General features: G+C 40.8%; 1 pseudogene; it reads left to right on the top strand.

Moving 5' to 3' along the window:
- Window positions 1–1,407: 1,407 nt before the first annotated feature.
- On the top strand, window positions 1,408–13,401 carry LOC106567907 (V-type proton ATPase subunit B-like; annotated as a pseudogene).
- Window positions 13,402–13,743: the final 342 nt, after the last annotated feature.

Genomic DNA, 13,743 nt, shown 5'->3' with positions numbered 1-13,743 from the left:
TTTATTGTCCCCAGCACAAGGTGCACCTGTGTAATCATCATGCTGTTTAATCAGCTTCTTGATATGCCACACCTGTCAGGTGGATGGATTATCTTGGCAAAGGAGAAATGCTTCCTAACAGGGATGTAAATACATTTGTGGACAACATTTGAGAGAAATACACTTTTTGTGTATATGGAAAATGTCTGGGATCTTTTATTTCAGCTCATGAAACATGGGACTAACACTTTACATGTTGCGGTTATATTTTTGTTCAGTATAGTTATCTTTTTTCTGTCTCATAATTTGGTTGGGTATAATTGTGTTGCTGTCCTGGGGCTCTGTGTGGTCTGTTTGTGTTTGAGAACGGAGCCCCAGAACCAGCTGGCTGAGGGAACGCTTCTCTAGGTGAATCTCTCTGTAGGTGGAATGTGTAAACATCACTTCCATTTAGGCGTTTGTAGAATTTAACAGCTCTTTTCTGGATTTTGATAACTAGCAAGTTTCCAGTTTTATGTTGCATACAAAGGGTCTCAATTGGTTGTTTGTCCCATTTTGTGAATTGTTGGTCGGTGAGTGGATCTCAGAACTCACAACCATAGAAGGCAATGGGTTCTGTAACTGATTGAAGTATTTCTTTGCCAGATCCTAATTTTGAGATTTATGTTCCTTTTGATGGCGTTGAAGGCCCTTCTTGCCTTGTCTCTCAGATCGTTCACAGTCTTGTGGAAATTACCTGTGGATGTGGAATGTTGAATAGGGTGGGGCTCAAGCTGCATCCCTGTCTCACCCCACAGCCCTTAGGATAGAAATATGTGTGTTTATTATTTAACTGGCTACTTTGAAGAATCTCAAAGATAGAATATATTTTGATTTGTTTAACCCTTTTTTGGTTACTACATGATTCCATATGTGTGATTTCAGAGTTTTGATGTCATCACTAGTATCCTACAATGTAGAAAATAGTAAAAAATAAAGAAAACCCTGAAATGAGTAGGTGTGTCCAAACTTTTCAATGGTACAGTATACTTCCAATACATTTTTTCAACTGGTACCAGGGGACCTTCAGATGGGTCTTGTGAGGCCTGTGGGCGACCTAGAGCAAAACAACCGACATGTACATATTCATGAGAGTCACATATTAGTGTGTAGACTAAACTGTTCAAACAAAAAAAGTTGGCAGATCGGCTGTACCGACTTCAGACTAGTCCCAAGAAGCGTGTGGGGGTCGTAGAGGATAACTGAGAACACCATCGTGTTTGTGAGAGGCTCATCTTTCCATAGAGTGATCATAATAATTGTAGCTTTTGGTCGCTAAAGACGATCCTTTCACTGCAGATGTGGAAGTGCTACATCGGTGGTGTATTGAGACGCATCCGATGTAAAAAGACAGATATCTGTAGCTTAAATTGACAGATTATTATTGGAATGTTTTTAAAATGCAATGGCTCTATCACCCAGATCCCTATACCCACTATGCCTAATGATGGTATGTTTATCACCCAAATCCCTATACTAACTATGCCCAATGATGGTATGTCTATCACCCAGATCCCCATTGTCTTACATCAGATAGCACGTGGATTCTGCCTACACTGATCTGTCTCGTATCTCACAAAGAGTAATAGGATAGATCAAAAGTAGTTTGGCTACAATGTGCTATCTAAAATTCCAAAATATTACCTTGTTGACATCGTCTGCTGAATACCATTTCTGCCTCATAACAGTCTGAATCACTATAAGCTAAAATAATACATCTGTCAATAATTGTGATTTTCTTCGGCCCATTTTACATCTAACTAAGGATTTTTGTTCTTCAAAAAACACAATTTCTCACATTTGACAATGGGAACTAAAGCTAGTGTAAATTTGTCCAACATCAGACTGCTAGCTGAGCCAGTCACTGAAACAATGCTACAAACCAACCAGCTAGCTATCTACTTAGTGCTGCACACAAAATGTTGAATGCTTTCAACAAAAGATAGCTAGCAAGCTACTGTAGTAGTACTAATGCTAACATTATTTTGAGTTTTCATGGAGCAGCGGTTCTGCCACGAGTCATTACAGTAGCCTCCCGTCCCGAGTCAGCTGCTCTGCTCAGCTGACCCAAAGTTAGCTACAGATTGTATGTCAGATAATGTGATATAATCAAAGATCTTTGGTATCCATTACTTGGCGTTACAGGAAAGCCCCATACAAACCGCTACCATAGATTTTTCAGCTAACCTGTTCTTGGCGATACTTTCTTTATATTCGAGTCGGTAAAAAAAGTATCTTAGAAATGTCAGTTTCCAGTTGCCTGTGATTCTACAAAAACCTGCGAAAGTATGTGGACAACCCTTCAAATGTGTATATTTGGCTATTTCAGCCACACTCGTTGTTGACAGGTGTATAAAATCGAGTACACAGCCATGCAATCTCTATAGACAAATATTGGCAGTAGAATGGTCGTATTGAAGAGCACAATGACTTTCAACGTGGCACCGTCATAGGACCGTCAACAAGTCAGTTTGTCAAATTTCTGCCCTGCTAGAGCTGCCCGGTCAACTGCAAGTCCTGTTATTGTGAAGTGGAAACATCTAGAAGCAACCACAAAGTGGTAGGCCACACAAGCTCACAGAACGGGACCGCGGGTTCTGAAAGCAATGTCAGTACAAGAACTGTTTGTCTAGAACTTAATGAAATGGGTTTCCATGGCCGAGTAGCCTCACACAAGCCTAAGATCACCCTGCGCAATACCAAGTCTCGGCTGGGGTGGTGTAAAGCTCTGGAGCAGTGGAAATGCGTTATTTGGAGTGATGAATCACACTTCACCATCTGGCAGTCCAATGGAATAATCTGGGTTTGGCAGTTTCCAGCGAACGCTACCTGCCCCAATGCATAGTGCCAACTGTAAAGTATGGTGAAGGAGGAATAATGGTCTGGGGCGGGCTGTTTTTCATGGTTCAGGCTAGGCCCCTTAGATCCAGTGAAGGGAAATCTTAACGCTACAGCACACAATGGCATTCTAGACAATTCTGTGCTTCCAACTTTGTGGGAACAGTTTGGGAAAGACCCTTTCCTGTTTCAGAATGAAACCCTGTGCACAAAGCGAGGTACATTCAGAAAAGTTTTTTGGAGATCGGTGTGGAATAACTTGTCTGGTTTGCACAGAGCCCTGACCTTAACCCCATCGAACACCTTTGGGATGAATTGGAACGCCGACTGCGAGCCAGGCCTAATCGATCCCAACATCAGTGCCTGACCTCACTAATGCTCTTGTGGCAAAATGGAAGCAAGTCCCCGCAGAAATGTTCCAACATCTAGTGGAACGCCTTCCCAGAAGAGTGGAGACAGCAAAGGGAGGACCAACTCCATATTAATACCCATGATTTTGGAATGAGATGTTCAATGAGCAGGTGTCCACATACTTTTGGTCATGTAGTGTATTAAATCCATGTTTTGTACCACGCAAGGAAGTTCCTCGCCATCTTAGCTACCTCACATATATCATTTCCCAGCATCTTTGCAGGAACTATTTGTTTCTATGTGATGCGGCCTCTTGTGAAGTACATGACACCGCATCCACAGATTTTCTAAACCCAGAGGCGCAACATCGTGAGACTTCCGGGAACACTTGTGAAGCAAACCAAGCATAGGCCGGGGTTAGGTGTTTGAGAAGTCTATGAGAAGAGTGAAAAATTCTTCTATAGTTGTTAATTTTCTTGAAAAATAAAGACACAACCTAGATTTGAGGCAATGTCTTAAGTAGTTGAACATGTTATTAATCCAACCTCGGGAAAGTGACAAACTGATACGTTTTCATTTTCGTCAAAAAATAACTTTACATTGAAGGAGTGCTTTTGATTTTACGGCCTGCACATGTGCAGTGCGGTGTGTGATGACCATTAGACCCAATTATGTGTTTCTGTGCATGAGCTTAGCTAGCCAATGTCACCATGACATCGCCTACAAGCGTGATCAGGGATTTCTATTGGAGAAGCAGTTTCTGCCTACCTTCATAATGTATTGTGCCACATTACACAATGCGACCAAAACAAAGATCTACACAGATGAATCTCACTCGATACAAAACATGGATTTAATATCTTTCTGAATTTTCCATGATTTTTATAGAACCACCTGCAACAGGAAATTGACATTTCTAAGATACTTCTTTATTCTTGATTCAGTGAAAAAAAGTATCGCAAGGAACTGGTTAGTTGAAAAAAATATGGCTGCGTTTTGTATAGGGCTTCCTGTAATGGACACCAAAAATATTTGGCATTATATCACATTATCTGGCATACAATCTGTAACTAACCCAAAGTAACCTATGTAATTGCGGAGGAACTTCGGACTGATTTCTGAAAACAGTCCCTCTTAATTGTGGGGCTGATTGCATGTCTATAACGTCAGGGTAATTTAAACACACAAAGCAAAAAAAATTTCATGTCAGTAAAGGTAGAGCTAGCTTGCTAACTGTATCAGCAAACTAGCTACAATAACAGTAAGCTAAACAGCTGATGAAGTTGAAGTCACTGCACTGGCGACCGACGTCCTTGTGTTTATTTTCTCACAATTGCTAATTTTGCTAGTTATTCTGCCTATTTAATCCCAGCCCGCGTCCCCGCAGGAGGCCTTTTAGTAGGTAGTCATTGTAAATGATAATTTGTTCTTAACTGACTTGCCTAGTTAAAAAGGTTATATTAAAAAATAAATAAAAATACGAGAGCGCAGTAATACCAAAAAGTAGGAACTAATATTGTTGAATGGCGGATGCTCGGGAATATTCAAGTTTTGAATACAAGTTCCTCGGCCTACAAGATTTAAAATATCTTATTTTTTATTCATAATACAAAAATCAACAACTTACAATGCTACATCAAACATGTCTAACAAAACACAGGTTTTGTCAGGAGACTCAAAGCAGCAGGAGGGGTGAAGTCAGGCGCAGGAGACCAAGGTCCGTGAACACACGTTTAATAGGCAATAGTCCAAAAACTGCCAACAACATGAAGGCAGGGCAAAAATACAAACACAGAAAGAGCCCAAAACACGCAGCCTTACATACACAAAAGGCAGAGGAAAATGCCTTAACCCCAACCTAACCAAACCAGACAAAAAACAATCACGCACAATACCCAAACCTAAATAGAGAGACTAAATTACCCCCCACAAACGATCTAACGCAATACAGGTGCACACATAAACCAGACCTAACCAAAAGAAAATGAAGAGGATCGGTGGCAGCTAGTAGGCCGACGACCGCTGAGCGCCGCCCGAACGAGGAGAGGCGCCACCTTCAGTCGACGTTGTGACAGGTATTAACAAAAAAATACTAAAACATACAATAAATATCAATAAAATAATAAAACATTATAATAATAAACAATTCTAGTGCAATTGTATTCACTCTGAAAAAATCTCATAATGATTCAGGAAGATGTTATTCTTGTTGTTATTCACTAGGGATAATGTTTTAACAAGATAATTAAATTATATCAAAAATATGTGTGATTTTGCTATAGAATTCTGGAATTTTTGTTTGTGTATAAAGTATTTGGCAAGAAGAATAAAAAAATTGACAATCATTTCAATGGTCTTGTTATCATTGCAATAGTAACATATTATATCCTCCATGTCATAAACATGGGTAGTGTTCATAATGGTAAATAAGTATTCTGCAAGGTTTTTCCAAAATTCTGACACAAATTTACATTCAAAGAACAAGTGAGTCAGATTCTCACCTTTTTCCACAGAAAACACAGATATAATGAATAGCCACAAATTTGGACAATGAATATATCTTATGTAGAATTTTAAAGTGCACTTCCTTAAATTTGTTTGGTATACAATATTTGTAAGGCCTTAACCAAGCTTTTTTTTACAGATAATGTCAGGAATAAGCATGTTCCAGAAAAATGTTCCTCTAGGCATCAGTTGGTTCCGCGAATGGAGAATTTGTCTTTCTCAAGTAAGCCCACGCCTTCCAAACTGAGTTCTGGATAAGCTTTGTGATCATTACCAAAGCTAAGATGAGTTTTCATTAGTTTAGTTAGACCACTGGGAATGGCTTAGATCACAGAAATAAACTCTCTGAAAGGTATTGGGAACTCATTCAATGTTATAAATTGTTCATATGTAAGAATATTACCCCTGTTGTCAAAAACATCAAAAACAAAATCAATATTCCTCTCATGCTAGCTGAGGTAGAACAATAACTTATTCCTTACAGTTTTGTCTGAATTATTCCACAAAATCGCTTTAAGTGGGGAAAAAATGTGCAGGAGACATGTTTTCCTGGCCATTAAAGCTTGTTGGTGAAACCTTGCCAATTTAGCAGGTAATGTTTCAGGAATATAATTACATTTCAGTAAAAAACGAAGACCTCCCAACTTGTTAAACACATTATTTGGAATGAAATACCATATTGATTCAGTATTGATCAAACATCTTTTCAACCAGTTAATTGCGAAAGTGTTATTTATGTCAACAAAATCCAATACTTCCAGACCTCCGTCAGCTCTTTTATTAGAGAAGACTGACTTTTTTAGTTTGTGAGACTTATTTTCCAGATTAGGTCAAGAAAGGTCTTGTTGATCTTTTTACAAGTAGAGGGATTTACAAATAAAGATAATGAGGGGTACACAAAGCGAGACAGTCCCTCTGCCTTGGACAGAAGTACTCTTCCAAGTATAGATAGTTCCCTTTGTTGCCAATTATTGAAAATAGTTTGGGTTTTCTAGAGAGAAATTCATGTTATCTAACTAAGTGGTTTGACAGATGTATTCCTAAATATTTAACACAGTCCTTTACAGGAATATCTTCTATTTATTTATCATCAGATTCATATAAACATAAGATTTCACATTTAGAAACGTTCAGTTTTAATCCAGATGCAATAGAGAATGCAGTGATAGCATTAAGGGCGACCTGGTCTTTGTCTCTTAAAAAAGAGTAGTATCAAAAGCCAGTTTGGGAAATGTTGATTTATTTGTTAAAAATGGTTAAGCCATGCAGGTATGCATTATTCAGAATATCTAGAGATAGAAGTTCCACAACCAAAATTAATAAAAATGTCGAAATTGGGCATCCCTGTCATACACTTCTGTTTATACTGAATCTTTTGGATGTATTAAGATTTAGTAACACAGAACTATTTATATCTTTGTAAAACATGCAAATGACTTTGATAAAATGTAGTGGCCTAAAGTGGCCTAAAGAGAAATTCATGTTCAATTGTGTCAAAGGCTTTACAGAAGTCCGAAAATAAGACAACCGCATCTGAGTCAATTGCATCTGAATAATCTAGAAGGTCCAAGACTAAACGAATGTTAGAGTTTATGTGACGGCACTTCATAAATCCTGTTTGAGTCTCATTTACAATTGTATCTATTCCTTTCTTTAATCTTTTGGCATAAACCAGAGCAATCAATTTGTAATCAACATTGAGAGAAGGGTCTTTATCGGGCTTCGGAATCATTGAAATATGGCCCTGTTTCATTGTGGAGACCATTTCCCCATTTTCAATGCAATCTTGAAACATATTAAAAATAGGGTATTCTAGTAACTGTCACGCCCTGATCTGTTTCACCTGTCCTTGTGATTGTCTCCACCCCCTCCAGGTTTCGCTGATCTTCCCCAGTGTATTTATCCCTGTTTCCTGTCTCTCTGTGTCAGTTCAACTTGTATGTTTCCAAGTCAACTGGGGTGGCAGTGTAGCCTAGTTGTTAGAGCATTGGACTTGTAACTGAAAGGTTGCAAGTTCAAATCCCTGAGCTGACAAGGTACAAATTGGTTGTTCTGCCCCTGAACAAGGCAGGTAACCCACTGTTCCTAGGCTGTCATTGAAAATAAGAATTTGTTCTTAACTGACTTGCCTAGTAAAATAAAAAAACATTGTTTTTCCCGTTCTCCTGCTTTTTGCATTCTCCTTTTTGTTGTCCTCCCGGTTTTGACACTTGCCTCTTTCTGGACTTTGTACCCGCCTGCCTGACCATTCTGCCTGCCTTGAACATGAGCCTGTCTGCCACTCTGTATCTCCTGGACTCTGATCTGGTTTTGACTTTTTTGCCTGTCCACGACCATTCTCTTGACTACCCCTTTGGATTAATAAACATTGTAAGACTCCAACTATCTGCCTCCTGTGTTTGCATCTGGGTCTCGCCTTGTGCCTTGATAGTAACTCCCAAAACTGTCTATAGAATTCAACTGACAGGCCATCAGGGCCAGGTGATTTCCCTTTTTTCATTGAATTCAGAGCCTCTCTAATCTCTTCAGTTGACACAGGTGAATCGGCAAACTGAGTGGAAATCATCCTCAGTTACAGGGACATAATTCTGAATGTGGTAAATGTAGCTTTCATATCCATCTTCCTGAAATTGTGAGTTGTTTGTGAGTTTTAGTGACCTAAAGAGAAATTGATGTTCAATTGTGTCAAAGGCTTTACGGAATGGACAAATGTTGATATTATAATGGGATCTTTGCATAACACATTACATTTGAGTGCAGTTATAGATTTTCTTTTGTAGTTTCTCTTTTCAAGTGCAAAAAGTAACTAGTGTTTCTTTCACCCTCTTCAATCCATTTTGCTCTTGATCTGACAAAGGCACACTTTCCCAGATCTGTGTAGAACTGTTCTAATTCTAGTTGTAAAGAATTAAATACAGACTTCTTGAGATAATCTTTCTTTAGAAAACTGTCAAGCTTGCTCATCAACTCTTTTACTCTAAGGTTCTTTAAGTGCATCAGCCCTTTGGCACATTTAATGGCTATAACTCTGACTTTATACCAATTTGTAAGTCGCTCTGGTTAAGAGTGTCTGCTAAATGACGTAAATGTAAATGTATATTTGAAAAATTCCCATCTACTTCCATGACCCAAGTCTTTTCTTGCAAAAATATATTTGGCTAACGATTTGGTGTTTCCAATGAGAATAGGATCTTGAAGAAGTGTGTTGTTTAATTTCTAATATCCTCGAGTACCTTTTAGATTTTGTAGTAGCTTGTAAATTCAGGGAAATCAAGTGATGATTATAATGAACACGATGGGAGACAGAGAGCTGGTTTCAAGCGCAGGGTGCAGCAGGTGTTTATTGTAAAGGACCACAGGAGGAGGCAGGTAGCTGGTCCTGGGGGCAGGGAGAAGGTCATACACAGGAGGAGGCAGGTAGCTGGGTCCAGTGGCAGGCAGAAGGTTATACACAGGGGGTCCAAAAAGGCAACAGTACAGGCAGGGAAAAGGCTAATTACGTCATCCGGGAGATCAGGCAATGGGTTGATAACAGGAAATCTGATAGGCTAAAGTACAGACAGGGAATAGGCAAAAGGTGTCATTAGTGAGGCAGGCAAAAACTATCATACACGGGAGGATTCAATTACAGGGAAAAACAGAGCTTTGAATAGACATGTGTCACAAAACAAACAATGCCTCACAATAACGGGGTGCAAAGAACTGAACTAAATAGTGTGTGATGATGACATACAGGTGTGTGAACAGGTGATCAGAATTCAGGTGATTGGGATCTGGAGAGTGAGCTGCATTTAGGCGACCTATGTGTTTGAGAGTGTGAGCTGGAAAGTGGGCTGGAAAGTGAGCTGTGTTCAGGGGATCTACGTGTTTGAGAGTGTGAGTTGGAAGCTGTCAGAAGGTGGGTGTAGCTGGTGCATGAAGTCAGGTACAGGAGAGCAGAATGAGTGAGCAACGTACTTTACTCAAAATAAAGGCACAAGGTAACAATACACTTGACCAACAATAAATGGTAATCAATTACGCACGGGTGAAAACAGCACCCGTTGAAAACCAGCCATAATGGACCGAATGAACATAGAAACAATCACACACAACAACATGGGGGAAACAGGGTTAAATACATGAACATGTAATTGGGGAATGAAACCAGGTGTGTAGAAAACAAAGACAAACAAATGGAAAATGAATGGTGGATCGGCGATGGCTAGAAGACTGGTGACGTCGACCACCGAACGCCTCCCGAACAAGGAGATGGACTGACTTCGGCGGAAGTCGTGACAGTACCCCCCCCCCCCTTGAGAGCGCGCCGACACCGGCCTCGGGGACGACCCGCAGGGCGATCCGGATGGAGATGATGGAACTCCCGCAGCATCGATGGGTCTAACACATCTTCTACCGGCACCCAGCATCTCTCCTCCGGACCGTACCCCTCCCACTCCACGAGGTACTGAAGGCCCCTTGCACGACGCCTCGAATCCAGTATGGATCGAACTGCATACACCGGGGCCCCCTCGATGTCCAGAGGGGGTGGAGGAACCTCCCGCACCTCAGACTCCTGGAGTGGACCAGCCACCACCGGCCTGAGGAGAGACACATGGAACGAGGGGTTAATTTACTATACCCAAACATGGTATGTTTATCACCCAGATCCCTATACAATGGACAATACTTTACACTCTCTCTCTCTCTCTCTCTCTCTCTCTCTCTCTCTCTCTCTCTCTCTCTCTCTCTCTTGTCTTTCTCAGACATCATTCACCCCATCTCTAACCTGACAGGATACATCACCGAGGGACAGATCTACATGGACAGACAGCTGCATAACAGATAGGTAACACCACAGAGACACACACAGCAGTATGACTGTTACCTTCAACAGCTCCTCTGGGCATTGACAGGATACTAGCTGAACGTGTCTGGCAAATCGATTCTCTCAAGTGATGTTCAGAATAGAATAAAGAATCGTCAAATATGAATAACAACACTATACTTCTCACTGGCTGTTCCTCAGGTTGTGGCAGGAGGCCACAAATGTGGCTGCTAAAACACTGCATTTTGTTTTTTCACTAAATTGTTTATTAGTTGGGATGAGATTTTTGATGTACCGATTCCATGGTATAGGGTGTATGCGTTGATATACAAAACGACTCAAGATTCAATACTTAGTGCTTTTCAGCTAAAATTATTGTACAGAATTCTTGCCATCAACAAAATGTGGAATATTTAGAGCATACAATCATCGCAGCTCTCCAGGTTTTGTTGTGAGGATACAGAACCATTAGACCATTTGTTCTGGTATTGCCCTCAGGTAGCCTGTTTCTGGACTCAGGTTCAGGAATGGCTGAAAATGCATAACATTAAGATGAAATTGACCCTAGAAATAGTATTGTTGGGAGATCTGGAGTGACTGGGTCAGTCAATTACTAATATACTAAAACTCTTAGTAAAAGTATTTATCTTCAACTTGCAATCTGTGGAATCTATTCGATTAGATAGATTCAAATTGTATGTTTAAAATCACAGCATAGTTGAAAGATATATGGTGCATAGAAATCCGAAGAGGGTGGCCAGGAAAGATAGATGGGATGGGCTGAGGGAAGCTGAGGGTTGGGATGTGGAATTATAGACAAGTGGGAGTGGAGTTGCTGGGTGGGGGTTAGAATGACGGTCAAAGATAAAAGTCAAATTAAGTCAAAAGAAAAAGTACGTTTGAATGACACTGAGGAGCAGTGTTGTTACAGCTAATACCTGTTTTCCCGAGGCTGATGCCACGCAGGTGTTTGTACACATGCATATACACACACTCTCATTCAAATGCACACATGAGCAAATACACGGACACACACACATACTCACATGTAAAAAGTGTCATACATGCACTCAAACAGATACAGTTGGCCTTGCTGTTATGATTTTTGTTGTCCTTGATGTCTTTAGTTTTTTTGCATTGTTGTTTTCTGTTTTCCTTTGTCGTTCTCTTTTTTCTTTTTTGTTCATTTTTATGGTTGTTGGTGTGTGTGTGTCTGTGTGTGTGTGTGTGTGGGGGTTCAGATTGTTGAGAAGCAGCTCTTGGAGGAACTGTGGAGGGGATCTTGGAGGGCTGGTGGCCTGGGGGTTGGGAGCTTGGGCCGGTGGCTGATAGGTCACAGGTTCGGGTCCCCATTTTTTACTTTGTATGAGATCTGTCGACGTGCTCTTGAGCAGGGTGTTGACCCTGGTTGCTTCTGTTGGTCTCTCTGGATGGCAGTCTGTTAGATGACTGATGTGATGTAGATGTTTTGTGGATTCAGTGCAAATAGATTGTATGTTTTATATATGAAATAAAAAACCAAAAAAAGATCTTTATTTAAGTTTGTCTTCATCATTTAGGTTGTCTAATTCTTTGTATTGTTTTATAATTTGGGGAAAGAATGTATTTCTTATGTCAGAATATCTGTCACAGTTTGACAGAAAATGCAGCTCTGTCAATGTCTCTTCCTGGGGGCAGAATGAGCACAGCCTGTCCTCTCTGGTCAGCTAGGTTTGCCTGTGATGACCGTTCTCTATGGCTAGGTTGTGTTCACTGAGTCTGTACATAGTGCTTTCCTCATTTTTCTATCAGTTACAGTGGTCAGTCTGCCACCATGTACTGTCTGTTTAGAGGCAAATAGTATTGAAGTTTACTTAGATTTTTTGTGATTTCTTTCCAATAGGTGATATATTTAAATTTGTATTTTGTGATAATTTGGTTGGGCCAGATTTTCTGAGTGCTGTCCTTAGGCTTTGTTGGGTTGGTAGTGGTTAGTGAATTGAGCCACAGGACCAGTGGCTGAGGGGACTCTTCTCTATGGTCACCTCTTGGCAGTTAAGGGCTTGGTAATGGTTGGATTGGGGGTCACTTGTTTTTAAATTATTATAACATTTGGTGGCTCTTTTTTAGATATTAATCAGAAGATTAGGGTGTGTAGGATATAAATGTGATCTTATGTTCGATAATTTGGTAGGAATCCAATTTGACTTTTGCTCAGGACATTGTGTTCACTGAGAAAGTGCAGTAATCTGCTGTTCATGATGGCGAAAAATATTTCCTCTCTCTAGATCTATCCTCCCATCAACGTTCTGCCGTCTCTCTCTTGTCTGATGAAGTCAGCCATCGGAGAAGGGATGAAACGCATAGACCACTCGGATGTCTCCAACCAGCTGGCACACACACACACACACACACACACACGCACACACGCACACACCCGCACACATGCTTACACGCGCACATGCACGCACGCACACACACACACACACACACACACTGCTCAACAACGTTCAGCACTTCTACTAGTAAAATCTGTAATCGTGTACGTGTGTTTGTATATATAGTTTGCGTGTTATGCTATAGGTAAGGACGTGCAGGCGATGAAGGCTGTGGTGGGAGAGGAGGCTCTCACGCATGATGATCTGCTCCAGCTGGAGTTCCCACAGAAGTTTCAGAAGAACTTCATCGCCCAGGGTACACTGGTGTATAGGGGAGGGGGGTGGGGCTATGTGTGTGTTTTTATAACATCTCATTTAATTCTCTCTGTTCTCGGAGCCTATGAGAACAGGACTGTGTTTGAGACGCTGGACATCAGCTGGTAGCTGATGAGAATCTTCCTCACAGAGATGATGAAGAGAATCCCTCAGAGCACCCTAGCAGAGTTCTACCCTCGCTTGAAGTAATGATGACAACATAAAGAGGCACAGTGGCTTACACACCACTCAAGCCCTTCCCTCTTGTCTCTCTCTCTCTCTCTATATATGGGTGTTTCTGTTCTAACATTGACATTTCTGTACTGTCTATATCGTAATGACTAGTACTGATACTGTCACTACGGCAGACTACACTATGCTATGTTTCTGCACACACACAGACAACATCTTGCCCTAACCATTAAGCCTGTATGAACCAGAGAAGTAGGATAAGCACATGATGGAGATGTTAGTTTCGAAGCCAGAGAGATTTTCTCTGACCAGCAGAGCCAAGTAGTCTGGTACTAGGACCTGGAGTTTTCCCTGGTCAGA

This window comes from Salmo salar, chromosome ssa01 (assembly GCF_905237065.1).
Source record: "Salmo salar chromosome ssa01, Ssal_v3.1, whole genome shotgun sequence".
Taxonomy (NCBI): Eukaryota; Metazoa; Chordata; class Actinopteri; order Salmoniformes; family Salmonidae; genus Salmo; species Salmo salar.
This window is presented reverse-complemented; position numbering and strand designations above follow the sequence as displayed.